This window comes from Mirounga angustirostris, unplaced genomic scaffold, assembly GCF_029215605.1.
Source record: "Mirounga angustirostris isolate CCGP_5_RB_7025 unplaced genomic scaffold, mMirAng1.0.hap1 SCAF_9, whole genome shotgun sequence".
NCBI classification, from domain to species: domain Eukaryota; kingdom Metazoa; phylum Chordata; class Mammalia; order Carnivora; family Phocidae; genus Mirounga; species Mirounga angustirostris.
In genome coordinates, this window is record NW_026991717.1 from 97,264,944 (window position 1) to 97,283,043 (window position 18,100).

Below are 18,100 nucleotides of genomic sequence, written 5' to 3' on the forward strand. Positions count from 1 at the left end.
GGCCATGGCGGTGACAGTGATGATGGTGTTGGTGGCGCTCTAAAGAATCCCGCTGAGATCCAGGGGGAACTGAAGAGAACCGGAAATAAAACCTCATCTTTTTACAGTGCTTTCACCTACTTTTTCTCATTTCAGCATCATAACAATCCTTCAAGGTGTGTATTATTATCATTCCCATTTTAGAGGAGGAACCTAAGGGCAACTCAACCATTGGCAAGAGAAGCGGGTGATGAACATTTGGTCCACTCTTTACAGTAAGGGGTTGTGAAAATCAGCAAGCGTTTTAGTGGCATATATGAGGCATTGGACAGGTTTGAAAAATATTCCCAATTTTTCATGATTTTTTTTTTCCAATTTTTCACCCTTAAAAACAAATTTTCTTCATGCCAAGTTGTTGCTACGAAAGAATGGGCTGATCTGTATTCACTTGGAGGGATTTCTGTTTTGTTGTTAATGTTGTCCTTAGGTGGAGAAATGAAGATGCAGATACATGTATATAGTAGGTTCTGTTTTCATTAAATGAATATTAAACATATTGATCTCTGGCTTCCAGTTTGGTTTGGCTAAGCTGAGGCTGGTTTTCCGGAGATGAGCAGGTGGGAGGAGAGAGGTCAAGGGGTTATCCCCCCGCCTCTGGCCTGCTCCCTCGTTGCTTGGCTCTGGTCTAGGCAGGGGATCACCGCCCCGCCGGTCTCCCCTTTCCCACAGCCTTGACCCGCAGGAGGTCCCTATAAGGTCATTCCTTCCTCTGGCCCCTTAGGCTCGGGGTGGTGACTGCCTCCTGCTGTTCCCAGTTGGTGGTGGTTTTACCATTCCCTTGACCTTGCCCCACGCCTCTTGTGCCCATTAATTAAGCTAATACGGCTCAGCTCCTAACCCTTCTGTGCCCCACTTTTTGGTGCTGGGCCGGGACTTTGCAAATGACACCCCCCTGTGCTAGTAGCTCCCTGTCAGTTCTGCCAACACTGGGCGCCACATGTGCCCAGTGCATGGCCGAGGAGGAGGAAGGACCTGGGCCTCCCTTGGCTTGCTTTTCCTGCTCTGGTGCCCTCACAACAGCCAGGGTTTCCCGAACCGTCAGCACAGCTGGGTAACCTGGACCAGCCTGGCCTCGCCTCGGAGCTTCCGGGTCGTAACAGCCCTGAGCTCATCCCTTGCTTCCCTGGCCAGAGGAGAGCTAGCCTCTCTGCACACTAATTCGTCTGTCTGTCTGTCTACTGCTTACTTATTTAGTAAGTAATCTCTACACCCAGTGTGGGGCTCAAACTCACGACCCCGAGATGGAGTCTCGCGCTACCCCGCAACTGAGCCAGCCAGACGCCCCTTGGCGGCTTCTCTGCAGTTAACTTTTCTGTGTTACCTCGGGGAGCCCTTTCACATATTCAGCTCTCCAACGCTTTTGTTCTTTTTCTTTCTGTGGTAAAAAAACACATCAGATAAAATTTGTTGCCCCTTTTTTTTTTAAGATTTTATTTATTTATTTATTTATTTGAGAGAGAGAGAGAGAGAGAGAGAATGAGAGACAGAGAGCACGAGAGGGAGGCGGGTCAGAGGGAGAAGCAGACTCCCCGCTGAGCAGGGAGCCTGATGCGGGACTCGATCCCGGGACTCCAGGATCATGACCTGAGCCGAAGGCAGTCGCTTAACCAACTGAGCCACCCAGGCGCCCCCATCTTGCCCATTTGTAAGTGTACAGTTCAGGAGTGTTACGTGTGCTTACAGTGCTGTGAAACAGAGCTCCAGAACTTTCTCCTCTTGCACAGCTGGAACTCTACCCATTGAACATCTCCCCTCCCCCAGCTCCTTGCAACCACCATTCTGTTTTCTGTCCTTATGAATTTGACTACTTTCTATACTTGGTGTAAAGATCTCCAACTCTTTTTTTTTTTTTTAAATATATATATATTTTTTAAAGATTTATTTATTTATTTGAGAGAGCGAGAATGAGAGACAGAGAGCATGAGAGGGAGGAGGGTCAGAGGGAGAAGCAGACTCCCTGCCTATCAGGGAGCCCGATGCGGGACTCGATCCCGGGACTCCAGGATCATGACCTGAGCCGAAGGCAGTCGCTTAACCAACTGAGCCACCCAGGCGCCCGATCTCCAACTCTTTTAAACTAATTCTTTTTTATTAAAATAATTGGCATAGTTTCTGTTTTCCCGATTGGACTCTGGTATATCTCTGTAAGTTGTTCCTTCTTTAAATAATTTTCAATTAAACTCTTTGAAGGTGCCCCTTGATTCCTGTGCAGTCGCAACTGATACTCTAGCTGGAGAGGAATAACAAATGTTAAAATAACAATAAAGGCGAAAGCCCTTTTAAAACCAAAAGCACTGTATATTATTACTACTAGTAGTAGTATTCCAAATGAGGCCACATCTAAACTTCCTTTGTGTGTCGCTTGAAGCACTACATCCAGAGAAGAGGAATGACAGGCACAAGAAAATGCATGCAACCTCAGAGTTTCAACCAACCCCGTGGCTCTGGGCCTGAGGATCAGAGCGAGAAGCCAAATGGGAACTGTCCCCTTTCCTGAGAGAGGGTGCAGGAAATATAACAAAAGCCCATATTGACGTTCACAAGTTAACATGGGGAAGAAGCCAGGGTGTCTGTGTCCTTACATGATACAGAGACTCTGGCTCTGGTCAAGATGAGACTCCAGTCCCACATGTCAGCCCCCAGCAATTCAGTGACACCTCAGCAACCTAATAATGTCAGATGAAAGATCTGGTTGCTTTTACAGAGTAGGAAAAGACTGGAAAATCCCACCGCCAGCCAACTCACAAATGCCAGAAACTCCTTGTAGCCATAGCCCTGGCTAGAGATGTCCCTGGCAGGGTGGGGTCCCCAACCTCTTTAAGAGGAGCCCTCCTCTCTGAGGAGGTCAGATTTTAGAATGAGGCCCCAGTGGGTCTCGCCCAGGGGCTTTAAAGGTGAAAGGGGTGCGGCTGGGGCAAGAAGTATTGTGGGCAAGTCCAGCAAGGAGGGCCTTGGCTTTTCTGAATAGTGATTTGGTTGGCCATGTACTCTGGAGAATACAGTCAATCCCTGCCAGGAAAGAAGGACTCAAAACACAAGTCTGAGTAAGAGTAAGGTGTTTTCTTTTCTTTTTTTTTTTTTTTAAAGATTTTATTTATTTATTTATTTATTAGAGAGCAAGTGAGAGAGAAACAGCATGAGAGGGGAGAGGGTCAGAGGGAGAAGCAGGCTCCCCGCTGAGCCGGGAGCCTGACGTGGGACTCAATCCCAGGACCCCAGGATCATGACCCGAGCCGAAGGCAGTCGCCCAACCAACTGAGCCACCCAGGTGCCCCGAGAGTAAGGTGTTTTCTGTAGCAGCTATTAATCAAGAAAACCTTGAGCTCCAAGGACAGGATATTACTCCCTTCTTAAACTATTTGACTGACTTGGTCTCCTTGTATTTGGGTAGGACTAGCTATGACAGAAAGCTCACCCCCATGAATTTCGTGGCCGGATGTTCCAGAACACACACCTGAGCTATTTGTCCAATGTCCAGGAGCTCTATAAGCCCTGAGAAATTATTTGCCAAATTGTGTGGGTACATGGGGATCTGGAACAATTTTCTATGACCTATAAGTGTCGTCTGATTCACGAAAGGGTCCATGCCCCCTCTCGCCTCTCCATTCCCAAACCGAGAACAGCTCTAGACTATGAGTCACTGGAGGGCAGCGCCATAACTTTCATCCTGAATCTCCAACAGCATACTGCTTGGCGTGCTTTGTGCACAGTCTTTGAATGAGTATTTACTAAAACGACCATTTGTAAGCAGACTTGAGCTTCTAGGAATCCACAGTAAAGAAGGTGGGCTAGTGATGGGTGACCCTTTCGGGGATCTCAGTGAGAGTTGCTTTTCTTTGCAGGGTGGCTCTTTCTATAGGGGTCTTGAAATCAGAGAAGAGTAAACACTTGTTTAGGAGGCTGCATGCCAGTGTTGTTTCCCCCGCCAACACTGCAGGCTTTCTTTCCAATTTCATCATCTGAAACATCATAGTCTCTTCCTGTCTCTACCACTCAATGAGGTTATTATGGGGATTCATGATAAAAATGAGAGGAAGGAATTTTATCATAAACTCAGTCATGGTACTAGTATTGATAAGTGAAATAGGAGTTGATCTCTTGCTTTCACTTCCACGTTGTTAGAGGGATAAAAAAGAGACAAATTGAGGGAGAAGAGGTGTAATGAGATACTGTTATTGAGATCATAGTAAAGTATTATGACCTAGTGTAGGAGAGTGGGGAAGAAAGATAGCTTTGAGTCCCTCAAGTTAAGACAGAGTAATGGAAATGAGTCAAAACATTATGGGAAGTGAAAACATTGTTATTATTTTTACCATTATCCTCTTCTTAGTTTTTTCTTTTCATTTTAGTTATGACTGTTGGTCTGTTGGAGACATTGAGATATGGGGGGCAGGGGTAAGGAGTGGGAACTATATTTCACTGATTCTAGAGCACACATTTTCCACCTTCCAACATCTCTGGGAATCAAATGGTGTCTGCTAAATTCAGCAGAGATGCAGTTACTAATATTGCCAAAACTTGGTCATTGCTGCTCATATGGTCATCACTTGGATTGAGGTAAGTGTGTTGTTGTTACTGTGGGTGTTGAGTTGAACTGCCATTTAAAAGGTCCCAAGAAGGTCACACTATGATTTGGCACAGAAATGAAAAATGCTGTTGCCAAAAGGGCAGAAACAGCAGCAGGACTTGAATTTAATATTGGTGAAGCAGATAGGCATGGTTGGAGGAACGAAAAATTGCCTAGTTTTTGCAAAGTCACAACTGACTGCTTTCTGGAACCTAAGAGCAGAAGAGCCATGCCTCAAGTAGAAGAAACTCTAGCTGAGATCCACAAAAGAGTTGGCCATCCTCACAAGCCCAGCCAAGTGACGGGAGAAACTGCTAACTCATGTCGGGGGCATGAAAGAGACGTCAAAGCAACGAGAGGCTTGCACCACTGCCGAAGACTATGGTTAAGACGTGTTGTCATTAAATGGACAGTGTTTTCTCCTGTGGGGCATAAGAAAAGGTGTGTCTACAATTAATGGAACGTGGTACAAAATGCAGGCTGAAAAAGTTCAGGGAACCACTACCATTTTACAGGAAAAGACAGATCCAATGCCGCCTCTGCTGGTGGGCCTACAATTAGGAGATTCAGCATAAGGTTGGCTGATTGATGACCAGGCACTGTGTGAGTAGGAGGGGGAAAGAACCTGTCCTCTTAGATGTATGGACTTGAGATGGACAAAGGATTTTTTAAAAAGTACAGTTTTTTACTTAAAATATTTACAGTTTGGGGATGCTTCTTATACAATAGCAAAAAATTAAACCTGAATTCTTAAAAAGCTTCTCAGTTTTCATACCCCACAGCAAATATAAGACATTTTCAAGTAAACTCGATTAGTAAATATTTAATTGTCTTGAAGATTATATCTTTAAATTTGCCAAGCATGATTATTTTATGAGCGGAGTAAATTCTATATAGTCAATTATTAATGTCCCTAAAATAACAAATTACTTCAGATTAATAAAAACACTAGAAAGTTAAATATTGCATATATCTACATTTTTGCCAAATTTCTATTTACAGAACATGAATAAAAAGAATACATATAACTTGTTTCCTTATGCATCCCACCCCATCCCCACCTTGACTTTCCTCATGTGTGTATAAAAATTTTTAGCCATTTCTGGTTCTTAATTCTCTGTCATGTTTTTGGTAATTCTTAACCTGGGGCTAATGGGCAGAGGTTCATGGATGGGCTCAAAGGAGCCTGTGCACCCCTGAAATTATATGAAAAATCTTGGGGATTATATGCTTTTTGGTGGTATTGAGGAGAGGGATTCTGGTGGTCATCAATTTCTCAAAAGTGTCCATTTTTTAAAGAACAAAAGAGTCCATGAACTACCAATCAGAATTTTGGATCAGTTGTGACCTGGCCCTGGGCCCCTCCCGGCAGTGGGAACTTTTGGCAGATATTTGGCTGTAGAAGGAGGAGGGGCTAGACCCAGAAGCACCTGAGCGGGTAACTGGGAAATGAAATGGGCTTTGTGATTTGGCTGCCAAAATGTCCCTGCTTGTCCTCAAAATAAACAAAGAAAAGCCATCACATTCCTGTGCCTTCCAGGCTCAATCTGGTACTTTGAACTGTGTTTTTAAGTGACAAAAACCAGGTCCTAATCCTTTAGTTTTCTTCTCACTCTGGTAGGTCCGAGATACTCTGACTGTGATAAGGATAAGCTTGGGGGAGGGCTGAAGAGGCAGTGATCCAGGCCACTTGCCACTGGGGGCAAGGAATCAGGTTGGATGGAGTCTCATTTAGTCCCATGGAATTCCTCTACCTCGAAGACCTGGCTTGCTTAAATTGATGCTCAGCCTCTGAAAGTTCTTGGCTAAGAAGGGACTTGAGAGCTAAGAGCATCTTAGACTTTAGCAAGCATCAGAAATTTGTTGGAGAGCTTGTTCAAAACAGATTTCTTAGATCATCCCTGGAGATTCTGATTCAGTAGGTCTGGGGTGGAGTCCTGGAATTGTTCTGTTTGTTTTTTAGATCAATATCTCCAAGTGATTTTGAGGAAGGGGCCATAAAGAGTTTTGCTTTTCCAAATGTCAAGAGCTTGGATGAAGAGAAGGCCATCTGGACCATCAAACATTCTGCCCTCCATGAGTTCATTCTGTTGGGTCTGGGTGCTCTCCTTATCTTCAGAGAATGGCCTGAGAGGGAAGCCCTGGGTCTGTTTTGATTCCTTACAGATGTGAAGCAAGGCAGGGATGACTTGGGTCTTGGTGCCATGGCTCCCTCAGTCTTGGCAGGGAAGAAACCTCTGCTCAGCCCTGCTACCTCCAGCACTTCAGGATTTCTCCCCAGCCAAGGGAAGAATCCCCTGAAAGGGCACTGAGTGTGGGTGTAACATCTTAGCCAACTCAACCAAGAATTGTCTGTTGGGGGCTTTGTGTTTCCAAGCCCCTGCCCCCACCAAGGCTGTGCATTGGAGATCTGCAGAAGACAGTGTCCAAAGTGGCAGTTGCTGTAGCCTTCTTCCTAGCAGGAGGGGGAGTGGTATAGTGGGAAACCACCCATCTAGGAGGACTAAGTCATACATCCATTCATTTATCCATTCGCTGAACAAATGCTGCGGCGCTTGCCATGTGCTAAGCACTTGGTTAGGTGCTGGGATTCAAGAGTGAGCGAGAGAAATAGTCTATGCCTTCATGGAGCTCTTAACTCTAGTCAGAGTGGAAGACGTTAAAAAAATGGTTCTAAAGTTCTACATAGGAGGGAATGGGGGTTTTCAGAGAGAAAGGGAGTGGCATAGAGGTTCATCCTGAAGGTGATTTTGCACTGCAAAATGACTTCTCTCACATTATCTGTTTGTTTGGGATGGATGGTGAAGAAGAGCTGATGGAGATTGTCAAGTGGTCAAAGACACCTCGCTCCCAACATAACACAAAACCACCTCTCAGTGCCAACATCTGAGAGTAAACAAATCATTATCTAATTCATTTACTCAGTCAATCAATCAGTCAAGTGATTAGTTAATGACAGCCATAGTGCAAAGAAGTATATGGCCTAGTGGGAGCTCACAAAAAAGATAATTAGTCTAGGGTAGGGCATGAGGAAAAGATTTCTTAAATAAGAGGTAACTGAAGCTGAGACCAGAAATAAGAGGTAAGAATGGGTGTAGAATGAGCAGTGAGTTAGGGTCCAACCAGGGTGGCTGTAGCTGAGGAAACGTGGGGAAGAATGTCCCAATGAAGTTAAAAGCAGGGTGAGCCTACAGGGCCTTATGGAGGTTTTTTTCATTATACTTGTTGATATGTGATCTTGAGTAAGTTTCCTAACGTCTCAACTGTAAAACGGGGGGACGGAGCCAACCTGACAAGGCCACAGCAAGGATGAAACATTGCTTCGTCAAACGTAATCTTACAAAAACAAAATGATTATGACTGCTCAGTGTCTAACAACTCATTTTCCTCCCTTAAAAATGGCAGACTGGTTTTGGCAAGAGCCCAAATGGGACCCTCCTTAGCTCTTCAAAAGCCTTTCTGTGTAGGGAAGGAAGCAAATCTGACCTGTTCCATAAACCCTGGCTCTGATGGCCATGTCTCTTCAGACTCTCCCCTGGGCCCATCCAGAGCCGGCATTTCCTCCAATGGGCTGTCTAGCTTCTGGAAGTTTCTGTTTCTGGGTATGCCATCACTTTCGTTTACCTTTATGGTTTCTCTGGCTTAACGAATTCTAGCCCTTGTATTTTGTTGACTTTTTAAAAGTAAGTTTGAGAACAGCAACCTGTGGTTAGACATTCATTTTTCATGTCTCAGTAGATCCATACGGCATATTAATGGAATCTGTAGACCTTGATGAATCAACATGACATTTAGCAGTGGTGTCACTCAACAGGAAGTGTACCTAGCACTTATTTCGGTTTTATTTATGAAGTTCCACAAGGCACACAAATGGTCAGGGCAGAGTCTTTGGTGAAATGAAGGTCTGTCTACTCTTTATTCCTCTTGTCCTTGTCTCCTTTTTTAAAGTCAAGAGAATACACACTTGCAAAAGGCCTAGATTAAACCTGATTGTTCGCCCTTAAGATACGTTACTGTCAACTTCAAAAGAGTTGTTATAACACTTCTTTTCCCATGGATAGGTGCATCGCCACATTAGCATTTTTTTTTAAAGATGTATTTATTTGGGGTACCTGCATGGCTCAGTCAGTTAAGTATCTGCCTTCGGCTCAGGTCATGATCTCAGGGTCCTGGAATCGAGCCCTGCATCAGGCTCTCTGCTCGGCCAGGAGTCTGCTTCTCCCTCTCACTCTCCCTCCATGCTCTCTCTCTGTCTCAAATAAATAAATAAAATCTTAGAAAAAAATAAAAAAATAAAGATTTATTTATTTTAGAGAAAGAGCACAAGTGGGAGGGACAGAGGGAGGAGGGGGAGAGAGAGAGAGAGAGAGGGACAATCTCAAGGAGACTCCCCTCTGAGCATGGAGCCTGATGTGGGGCTTGATCCCACGACCCTGGAATCATGACCTGAGCCAAAATCAAGAGTCAGAAGCTTAAACCGACTGAGCTACGCAGGCGTTCCTTAGCACTTCTTGATTCCATATGTGTTTATTGAAATCTGGTCAGGAAGGAGGCATGGGAAGAATTTCTGGGCTGGGAGTCAGAGGCCCTGAGTCCTAATGTTGGCTTATCCACTTGCTAGCTGTGTGACGTTACACAGGATGGACAAGTGGTGTCTTATACAAAAAGAGATTTACTTACTTGTAAATGATAAGAAAGCTGAAAGTAGGAAGTTATTGGCTAGATTTCAGCCACCAGCTAAATGATGTCATCCAGGACGAAGGTCCTTGTGTCTTTACCTATTACAGCCCTTATGTGGCCCTTTTATCCTCATGCTTGTAGCTTTATTGTCACAAGAGGCCCATCCTAGCTCCAGACCCCACGGCAACTCTGGCAGGATGCACAGGGAAGGACAGTACATCCATGTCTGGCTTACTCTACCAACAAAGCAGATTTGCAAGAAAGCCTTAGGACTATCATGTAGTCACTCATAGCAGCAAAGAAGACTAGGAAAATATATAGTTGTTTCACATTGTAAAGTGGAGAGTAGCAAGGGAGGAGGGGTTGGAAATACCTATAGGATTAATCAAGGGGCAGCATCTTTTCAGACAATTTCAGGACAATTTATATTCTTCTGGACATCAGTTTCCTCAGTTATAAAGTGAGGGAGTTTAAACAGAATGTACATGATCTCTGGGGTTCCTTTAGTTCAAAATTCTTAAACTTTTTTTTTTTCCCCCAAGGAATTCTTAAACTTTAAAGTGCATACAGATCACCTGAGATCTTGTTAAAATGCGAATTACCAGTGGAGGTATGAAACCTGAGATCCTGCATTTTTTTTTTCACTTTTATTGAGATGGAAGTTTAAGGCGTATAGCATAATGACTTGACATACATATATTATGAAGTGATTACCACAGGAAATTTAGTTATTATCCATCGCCTCATGAGATTCTACATTTCTAATAGGCACTCAGGTGATGGGAATGCTGCTGGACCACACTTTGATTTGCAAGATTCTAAAGGTCTATGAGTCCTTTGATATATTTTTCTGCTTTTCTCAATGGACAAGCCAGCTTTAAGCAAAGCCCATACAAATTTCTTAAGTTGCCTAGAAGGATTTTGGATTCAAAGAAATGTTTCTTTTATCAACAAGTGTGCACATTCTTACTGATTTTTTGGCATTTCTAGATCTAGAGGAGGTAAGAGTTAGACCCTCAGTCCTAGTTAGAAAGAGAATAGGGAAGAGGAAAGGACTTTTCTAATTTAATTCTCACAGCAACCCCGTGAGGCCAGTGTGATTTTACTGTTAAATTACTTTCCTAAGGTCATACAGCTGGTAGTTGACAGGGTCCCCTGATATACCAGGCCTCTGATTTCCAAGTCCATGCTTTTTCCATTTCTCCATACTGACTCTTGCAGAGGTCTGCATGCAAGAGACACTAAGGACGAATACAAGATGGCCCCCAGTTGAGTGATGATTAGCTTGATTCAGACCTGTCCATGGTTACTAGCCTCTGTTTGCCTCTCCAGGTCCCTTCACCCTTCTCTCCATCACAGGGAGACTGACCTCTGTCTGGGCTCTGGCCTCCAGTTGTGTCCGCCCAGTGGGAACCACCTGCAAGAGACTGCTCGAGGGGAAGACAGAGGTGGGACATTGGTTCACTCCCTGTCCCCATGGTTTCTTTACTTCAAGGCCATTACCTGGGTGGCCTCTTCAAGGCCTCCCACTGGTTTTCAGTAACTGCTCCCTTCCCTTGTTTCCTCAGGCCTGGGGGATAACTACTTCCCCTGTTGCTAGTTCTCTGGGTCACTTGATGTTTCCCTTAACCCTGCCTATGCCTCCATAAATAGCCCCCGTGGTTGCCTTTTTGAGGTGCTTCCTGTTTTCTCACGAGACCATGACTCATGCACTCATTTCTTCAAAGTTTTCAGGTAGCGGCAGATAGCAGTAAGCAGTACAGAAGTTGGCTGGAGATCTGGACTGGGGGCCTCCAACAGTCAGGACTTGGGGAGGAGGCAGGGCTTCAGCTGGAGAATTTACGGACGATGGAGAGAAAATATTTGGGAAGAGCATCAAGCAAAGTCAAAGATGGAAGCGGCACGGAGATCTACCTGTATTTGGGGATCAATTGGAAAGTAAGTGGCCTGGGGTGAAACCAAATAAGGATAGGTTATAGTAACAGTGCTAACATTATTAAGTGCTATGTGTTGTGTTCTCAGTGCTTTACTGGAACTAACTCATTTCATCCTCGGCAGCCCCGGGGTCATCCTCCTTTTTAGAGGGGAGGAAGAAACTAAGGCACAGAGAAGTTATAAACTTGTCCCATGTCACCCAGTAACTAAGTGGCCAGGGTTTGACTCTTTGTGGTCTGGCTCTGAGCTTGCCCTCAGAAACCACTATGCATGCGGATGCACAGATTTCCATTGATTGTTTTGGAGGCAGGATGAAATCTGAAGAGAGTGGTATTAAGAGAGTAGGGCCCAGATGTGCAAGGTAGAAAGCACGTGGGGAAGAGCAGAGGAATCTGATGTGCCCTCCACGGAGCCTTCAGCTTAGCGTAGCTCTGGGTCATGGGTGGGAGTCCACCGGCTGGGTTCACGGTTTTCCTTCTGCCCTTTCCTGGACGTAATGACAGAAGTTCTGTCTTTCCTTTTCATAGTCCCAGGTCAGAGTTCATGTACAGTTCCCCCAGTGGCAGGGAAATGGAAGGGGCCTGGGTCAGGATGCTGGGAGCTGCGTGTGTTGCCAGAGACCGTTATGGAAAGGCCTGGAGGAAGAGATGCCCCCACCCCTGGCAGAGCCTGCGCATCTGCATCATTGTGGATTGAAAGAGAGCACATGAGGAGTCAGCATAATTATTTTTGTTTTTAATCCGCTCACTGGTGAATTTCTTTAGCAGCCAAGATAGTTCCAATGGCCTGATTTGTTCTCTATTTTCCATGTGAAAACAGATTGAACCCGAGTCTAATTTTTATAAACTGGTGGTAATAAAAGCTACCTGACATGTGATATGCACACATAGGAGGGCACACAGCACAGAGACTAACCTAAAGTAGGTGTTCCCAAATATTAGTGGAATTTCTCTTCTCTCTTAATTCACCTCTTTTTCTATCAAAAGATAAACTGAGGCGTATTGAAAATTTTAAGAGTTTATGTGAGCAAAAATTGGTTCTGGTGGGACAGCACCAAGCCAGAAGTTGTTAGCAGTGCTCTACCAGCAGGAGCTGGGGGAGGGACTTTAACAGAGAAAAGGCAGAGGCGAAGTAAGGACATTATTGATTGGCTCTAGCTTATTTTTTTTTCTAAGATTTATTTATTTATTTGAGGAGAGAGCATGTGTGAGCAGGGGGAAGGGCAGATGGAGAAGGAGAGAGAATCCTCAAGCTGACTCCCCACTGAGTGCGGAGCCTGATGTAGGGCTTGATCTAACGACCCCCAGGGCATGATCTGAGCCGAAACCAAGAGTTGGCCACTCAACCGACTGAGCCACGCAGGTACCCCATTATTGGCTTTAGCTTTAAAGCCTTGTTTGCTGTTTGTGATTGGTTGTCCTTAGGTTTCAATTTTGTAACCTTGAGGCATTTATTGGCTTAGGGCCACCTCAAGACTAAAGGCCTCCTTATTTAACTAATTAACACTTCCTTCCATTTAAAGTCATCATGAAATGGTAATAAGCATGTTGGAGGGTAGTTTTTCTCCCTTCCTTCCTTCTCCTTTTCTTCCTCCCTTCCTTCCTTGCAACTTTATTGTGGAAAATTTCAAACATACATAAAAGTAAAGGACAGTGAATTGTGCCTCCATCATCATCAGGATTCAACAATGTTCAACAGCTTGTCATATTCGGTTTCTCTATTTTATTTTTGCTAAAATATTTTAAAACAATACCAAATGTCATCAGTTTCACCTTGAATACTTGAGTATGCATTTCTAAATTATAAGAATATTTTTTAACATGATGACACTGATACACCTAGCAAAACTAATAGTAACTTCTTACTAGCAAGTTCTACCCAGATCATATTTAACTATGTTCAATGCCAACACAGTCTTTTTGTAGTTGGTTTGATCGAATCAAGATCCCAACATGGTGAGGAGCTACAAAGGGAGAGAAAGCAGCTACAAAGGGCCTGTTTACAGTTCTTAGAGTTCTGGAATTTCTTTGCCTTTTGCATAATGACTCAGCTTTGCCGATAAAGTGCACCCTAACATTTGTGGTTTTGACTGTCTGGAAACAACTCCAGATGTCCATGGCATTTAGCAAAGTCTGCCGAGGCACAGTTGTGAATCCTGGATATTTCCGGCGTTGTGTCTGGGAGGGAGTTGTTCAGCTAGAGTGTGCACCTTGCCGAGAGCTGGCACTTGGCTTTTCAGTGATGTTCTGTTTTTCTCACTTCTTGTTCTTTTCTGATTTGGTATTTCACAGATTGGGACAATTTTTTTTTTTTTTTAAATTGGAGTCATACATAGGATTTTTTTTTATTTTACTAAGTAAGGACATTAAAAAATACCTCTTTTTTTTTTTTTAAGATTTTATTTATTTATTTGACAGAGAGACACAGTGAGAGAGGGAACACAAGCAGGGGGAGTGGGAGAGGGAGAAGCAGGCTTCCCACTGAGCAGGGAGCCCGATGCGGGGCTCGATCCCAGGACCCTGGGATCATGACCTGAGTCGAAGGCAGACGCTTAATGGCTGAGCCACCCAGGTGCCCCTAAAAAATACCTCTTATCACCATTATTTCATAAAAGGAAGGACATTTTATTTTATTTTATTTTTAAAGATTTATTTATTTAGGGGCACCTGGGTGGCTCAGTTGGTTAGGGATCCGCCTTCGGCTCAGGTCATGATCCGGGGTCCTGGGATCGAGCCCCACATTGGGCTCCTTGCTCAGCGGGGAGCCTGCTTCTCCCTCTCCCTCTGCTGCTCCCCCTGCTTGTGCTCTCTCTCTCTCTCTGTCAAATAAATACATAAGATCGTAAAAAAAATTAAAAAAAGGTTTATTTATTTATTAGAGAGAGTGCCTGTGAGGGGGGATGGGGGCAGAGGGAGAGAATCTTCAAGCAGACTACCCGCTAAGTGAAGAGCCCAACTCAGGGCTCAATCCCATGACCCATGAGATCATGACCTGAGCTGAAACCAAGAGTTGGATGTTCAACCAACTGAGCCACTCAGGCACCTCAAAGAAGGACATTTTAATGTTAAAAGGAGAGGACTGACATCGTTTCAGAATAAAGGGGTACCTTCCCCAGGAAGTGATAGTTGGCCACTTTATGCTGATGTATATATGTTCCATGGTTCCAGTTTTCCCATTTTGCCATGGACTGGTGAGCAGTCTGTCACAGTTTGACATTTGGGAAGCATCTCTTTACTCAAGATTGCTTGAATAGTAAAAACTTGCAAAGTGATAAAAATGTCATTCCTTCTTGAAAAGTAGTCATTGAGTGGGAGATGAAACTAGAGTAAAAGCTGAAACCGAAGTTCACTTGTGAAGTGGGGATAGGTACAGGAGAGAGGTGCCACTTGTTTTAGTTGTGATTTAGGTGCCACTTGATTTAGTTGTGATTCAGGAGCCAGGTATAAACTTTTCCATATTTTCCTAGGGGTCTGGGATTGGATCAAGGGATTTCAAGAATTAATTATTTTCTTAAGTCATTAGACTTCTGATGAAACCTCTTCTCGGTTCCCAAGAACTCCTTTTGATCTTGCTCCTGTTTTTCAACCCCATGTCACCATCCTTGTCCAGTGCCCCACACTTGTCATGTGTTCTGTGAGGCGACGGCCATTCTATACACCCCTGAACCTCTCCCACAGCCTAACACCAGCACTAAGCCCATGACCCTGCACATTTGTAACCTACCCTGCTCTGCTGAGCTTCAGACCAGCAGATCCAGTTGCCATTCAGCAGCCTCACATGAGTGTCTTTGTTCCAATCTGGTTCCTCCTCCTTGCTTCCCCACTGCACAAAATAGAAACTTTGCTCATGCCAGAACCTGGGAGTTCTCCCTGACACATCCGTCACTCCTCACATTCACACATTACCTATTCCTGAAGTGATGACTGCAAAATATATTTCTAGTCTCTTTACTTCATGCCATGACCACTGCTACTGCCCCTATCTTTGTGGTGACAAAGGACAAATAACCTCATCCCTGGGTTATTGCCTTATTAGCGCTGGTTATTGGAAAGGCTAAAATCAAACAGACTTAAAATGGCCCCGTAATTTAAGTTCAAATTTTTATTACAGTTTGAAAAGAGAAGAGTCAACATATTTGTAGAGCCATTTCCTATAATACTTTTCAATAAATTATGTAATTTTACTTTTTTTAATGGAAATGAAATATTTTCTGAGAACTGTAAGCCCATGCTGAGCTCTCCCTTTTCTTATTCCCTTTTAATGCATTGTCTTAGTGGCTCACCTTTAGCACCATGTCCTGTTTGCTAATTATCTCTACTTTCCAATTTAGCTTTTTACTACCTGCTCATTGAGTCTCTACATTTATTTTGTGGATATGACTTATCCCCTCAACTATACTCTAAGCTTCTTGTAAATAGGAGTTGGTTTCTTTTTCTTCAGCATTCTCAGTGTAACAATCAGGTCAGGCTAAGTCATGTCGCAGTCACAACATGTCCAAAATCTCAGGGGCTTTCTTTCCTACTCCACCTGCACGTCTACTGTGGGCCAGCAGGGGGCTCTGATCGTGAGTCCTCTCAGGGACCTAGGCTAATGGAAGGCTTTTCATCTTCACCCACATTCCTGATGAAAACAACAGTGGGAAGGAAACAGGGAAAACCACACAGCCAGCTTTTAAAGCTTCTGCCAGGACATAACACTTATCATTCCATATGTGTGTTGTTTGCTAAAACAAGTCTGTGACTATGCCTGACTTCAAAAGAGGTGGACAAGTGAAACCCTAAAATGTCCCCAGAAAAGGATAGTTGGGGACACTGGATGAACTGCACTAAATGATTCACACTTGGTGCCTACAGAGCCCTGCTCAGTTCCAGGGCTCATGGTGGGAACTCCATCCTACTCGCTTACTGAAATTTGGAGACATCCGAAGGACTATATGTGGGCTAAAGGTAAAGGAGAAGGCAGTTGCTGGTTGAAAATGAAGAAAGTATTGCTATAGTATATTTGCATTCTCCTGGTTTCAACTTCCCTTCTAAAATCTGGAAATAGGGAAAGCTCTAGAGAATATTTCAAAATAAAGGACCATGTGAATACCTGCCTTTTTGCAGCAGATAGCTATGCATACACTAATGATCTGGCCCTATACCCTGACCTAGTAAACATTCCTGCCAATGATTTCAGTGAAGGCAGATGTTGACACTCAGAAAATATTTGTGGACTACATAAACCTGGGAGGGGAGTGAGTGATTTGGGTGATGGAATTATGATTTAAAGCTGGAATTCTGGGCTGAATAATGGGTTCACTCTAAGAGATCAATGTGTAATGTTTGGGTCTAAAGACCAATTGCATAACTACAGGATGGCAGATCTTTGAACAACAGCATGTGTGAAAAATCTCCAGGGCTTTCTGTTGACATAAATTGTACTGTTATTTAGTAGTGGGACGTGGTAGCCAAATGAGCTAATAGAATGTCCACATGGGAGCATGATGCCCAGGACAAGGGAACGGCTAAAGGACTCTGCTCAGACAGTGCATGGAAGCTTGAACACGGTTTGGGATGTCACCATTTGAGGTACCTTGACAGATGAGCTTACCCAGAGGAGAGTCATTGGATCACCAATGGAACAAGAACACTTGAGGAGTAGATGAAGGAACTGGGCCAGTTCAACCTGGAGAATGGAGAGACTGGATTGGGGAAGTATGGGATGGGGAGGGACAGTCTTCATATAATCAGAAGGCTACCAGTTTTAGAAGAGGGAATTCATTTTGCTAAAGAAGACAGAATAAGGATAGGTTATAGGGACACTGATTTTGACTCATGATCAGGAACAGAGCCCTGTGAAAGTTAAGTCTCTTATAGGTTTTGTCATCAAGGGGATTTATGAATCCAAAGAGCAGAGTGACCAACTACCCAGTTAGCTCAAGGCTGAGGAGTTTTCTTTTTCTTTTTAAAAATATTTATTTATTTATTTGAGAGAGAGTGAGCCAGCGCATGAGCAGGAGGGGCAGAGGGAGAGGAAGAGAAAACCTCAAGCAGACTCTGTGCAGAACCTCCAACGCAAGGCTCGCTCTCATGACCCTGAGATCATGACCTGAGCTGAAACCAAGAGTCGACGCTTAACTGACTGCACCACCCAGGTGCCCCAAGACTGAGGAGTTTTCTAAGGCTTGGGATGTTGAGTGCTAAAATCAGAAAAATCCCAGACAAACCTGGACAAAGTGGTCACCCTACCAAAGAGGATTGCCTTTAATGTCATCTAAGGTCTCTTCCAATTTAGAGATTCTGTGATATGTTGATTGTCCCAGAAAATGTTCAGGCAAAGCAATTATTCTTATACACTATTTTTCCAATCCCCACTTGATTTAATCACAAAGGACTTCGCATGCTCTTTGAGCAATTGTTCCACATTTGTGTATAAGATTTAATCACTGCTGCTGGATTCATGTCTTACAATTGTATCACATAATGAGGTGAACGTTTCCCTGCAAGTCCAAAGTCATTCAGTGCATAAATGAGCATTTTAGAAACAAAGAGCTGCACCTTTCTTAAGAAAGGACAATGGCTAATTTTTTGATAGTTTGAATTGCTGTTATTCTTAAATAAAGCATTAAGGAGGTGAACAGTGGGATAGGAAGTTAAGAAGTTTCATCATAATGAAATTTCACTTGGATAATGCACAGTGCAAGAGCTGTTTGTGTTCAACTCATCCTGGTAGAAACTTTATTCTTTCCTTTTAATCACTTACTGTATTTATGATTCTGGAATAAATTGAGTAATCAAACTGCAACCTTGCAGTTTGGTTTATTCTTTGAGGTTCAATGTTTGTATATGGGGACCAAGACTTCTACAAAGAGGTTTTGTAGTTTTAGCCTGGCATCCT

At 43.8% G+C, this 18,100-nt stretch overlaps 1 long non-coding RNA gene across 1 annotated transcript in view; it reads left to right on the forward strand.

The window, feature by feature from the left end:
• Positions 1-10,624: 10,624 nt before the first annotated feature.
• Positions 10,625-18,100, forward strand: part of LOC135361481 (uncharacterized) — a 59,778-nt gene continuing 52,302 nt past the window's right edge. The window contains exons 1-2 of the long non-coding RNA XR_010404760.1: positions 10,625-10,734; positions 11,014-11,224. This is a non-coding gene — a long non-coding RNA (uncharacterized LOC135361481). The remainder of the gene's footprint in view (positions 10,735-11,013; positions 11,225-18,100) is intronic.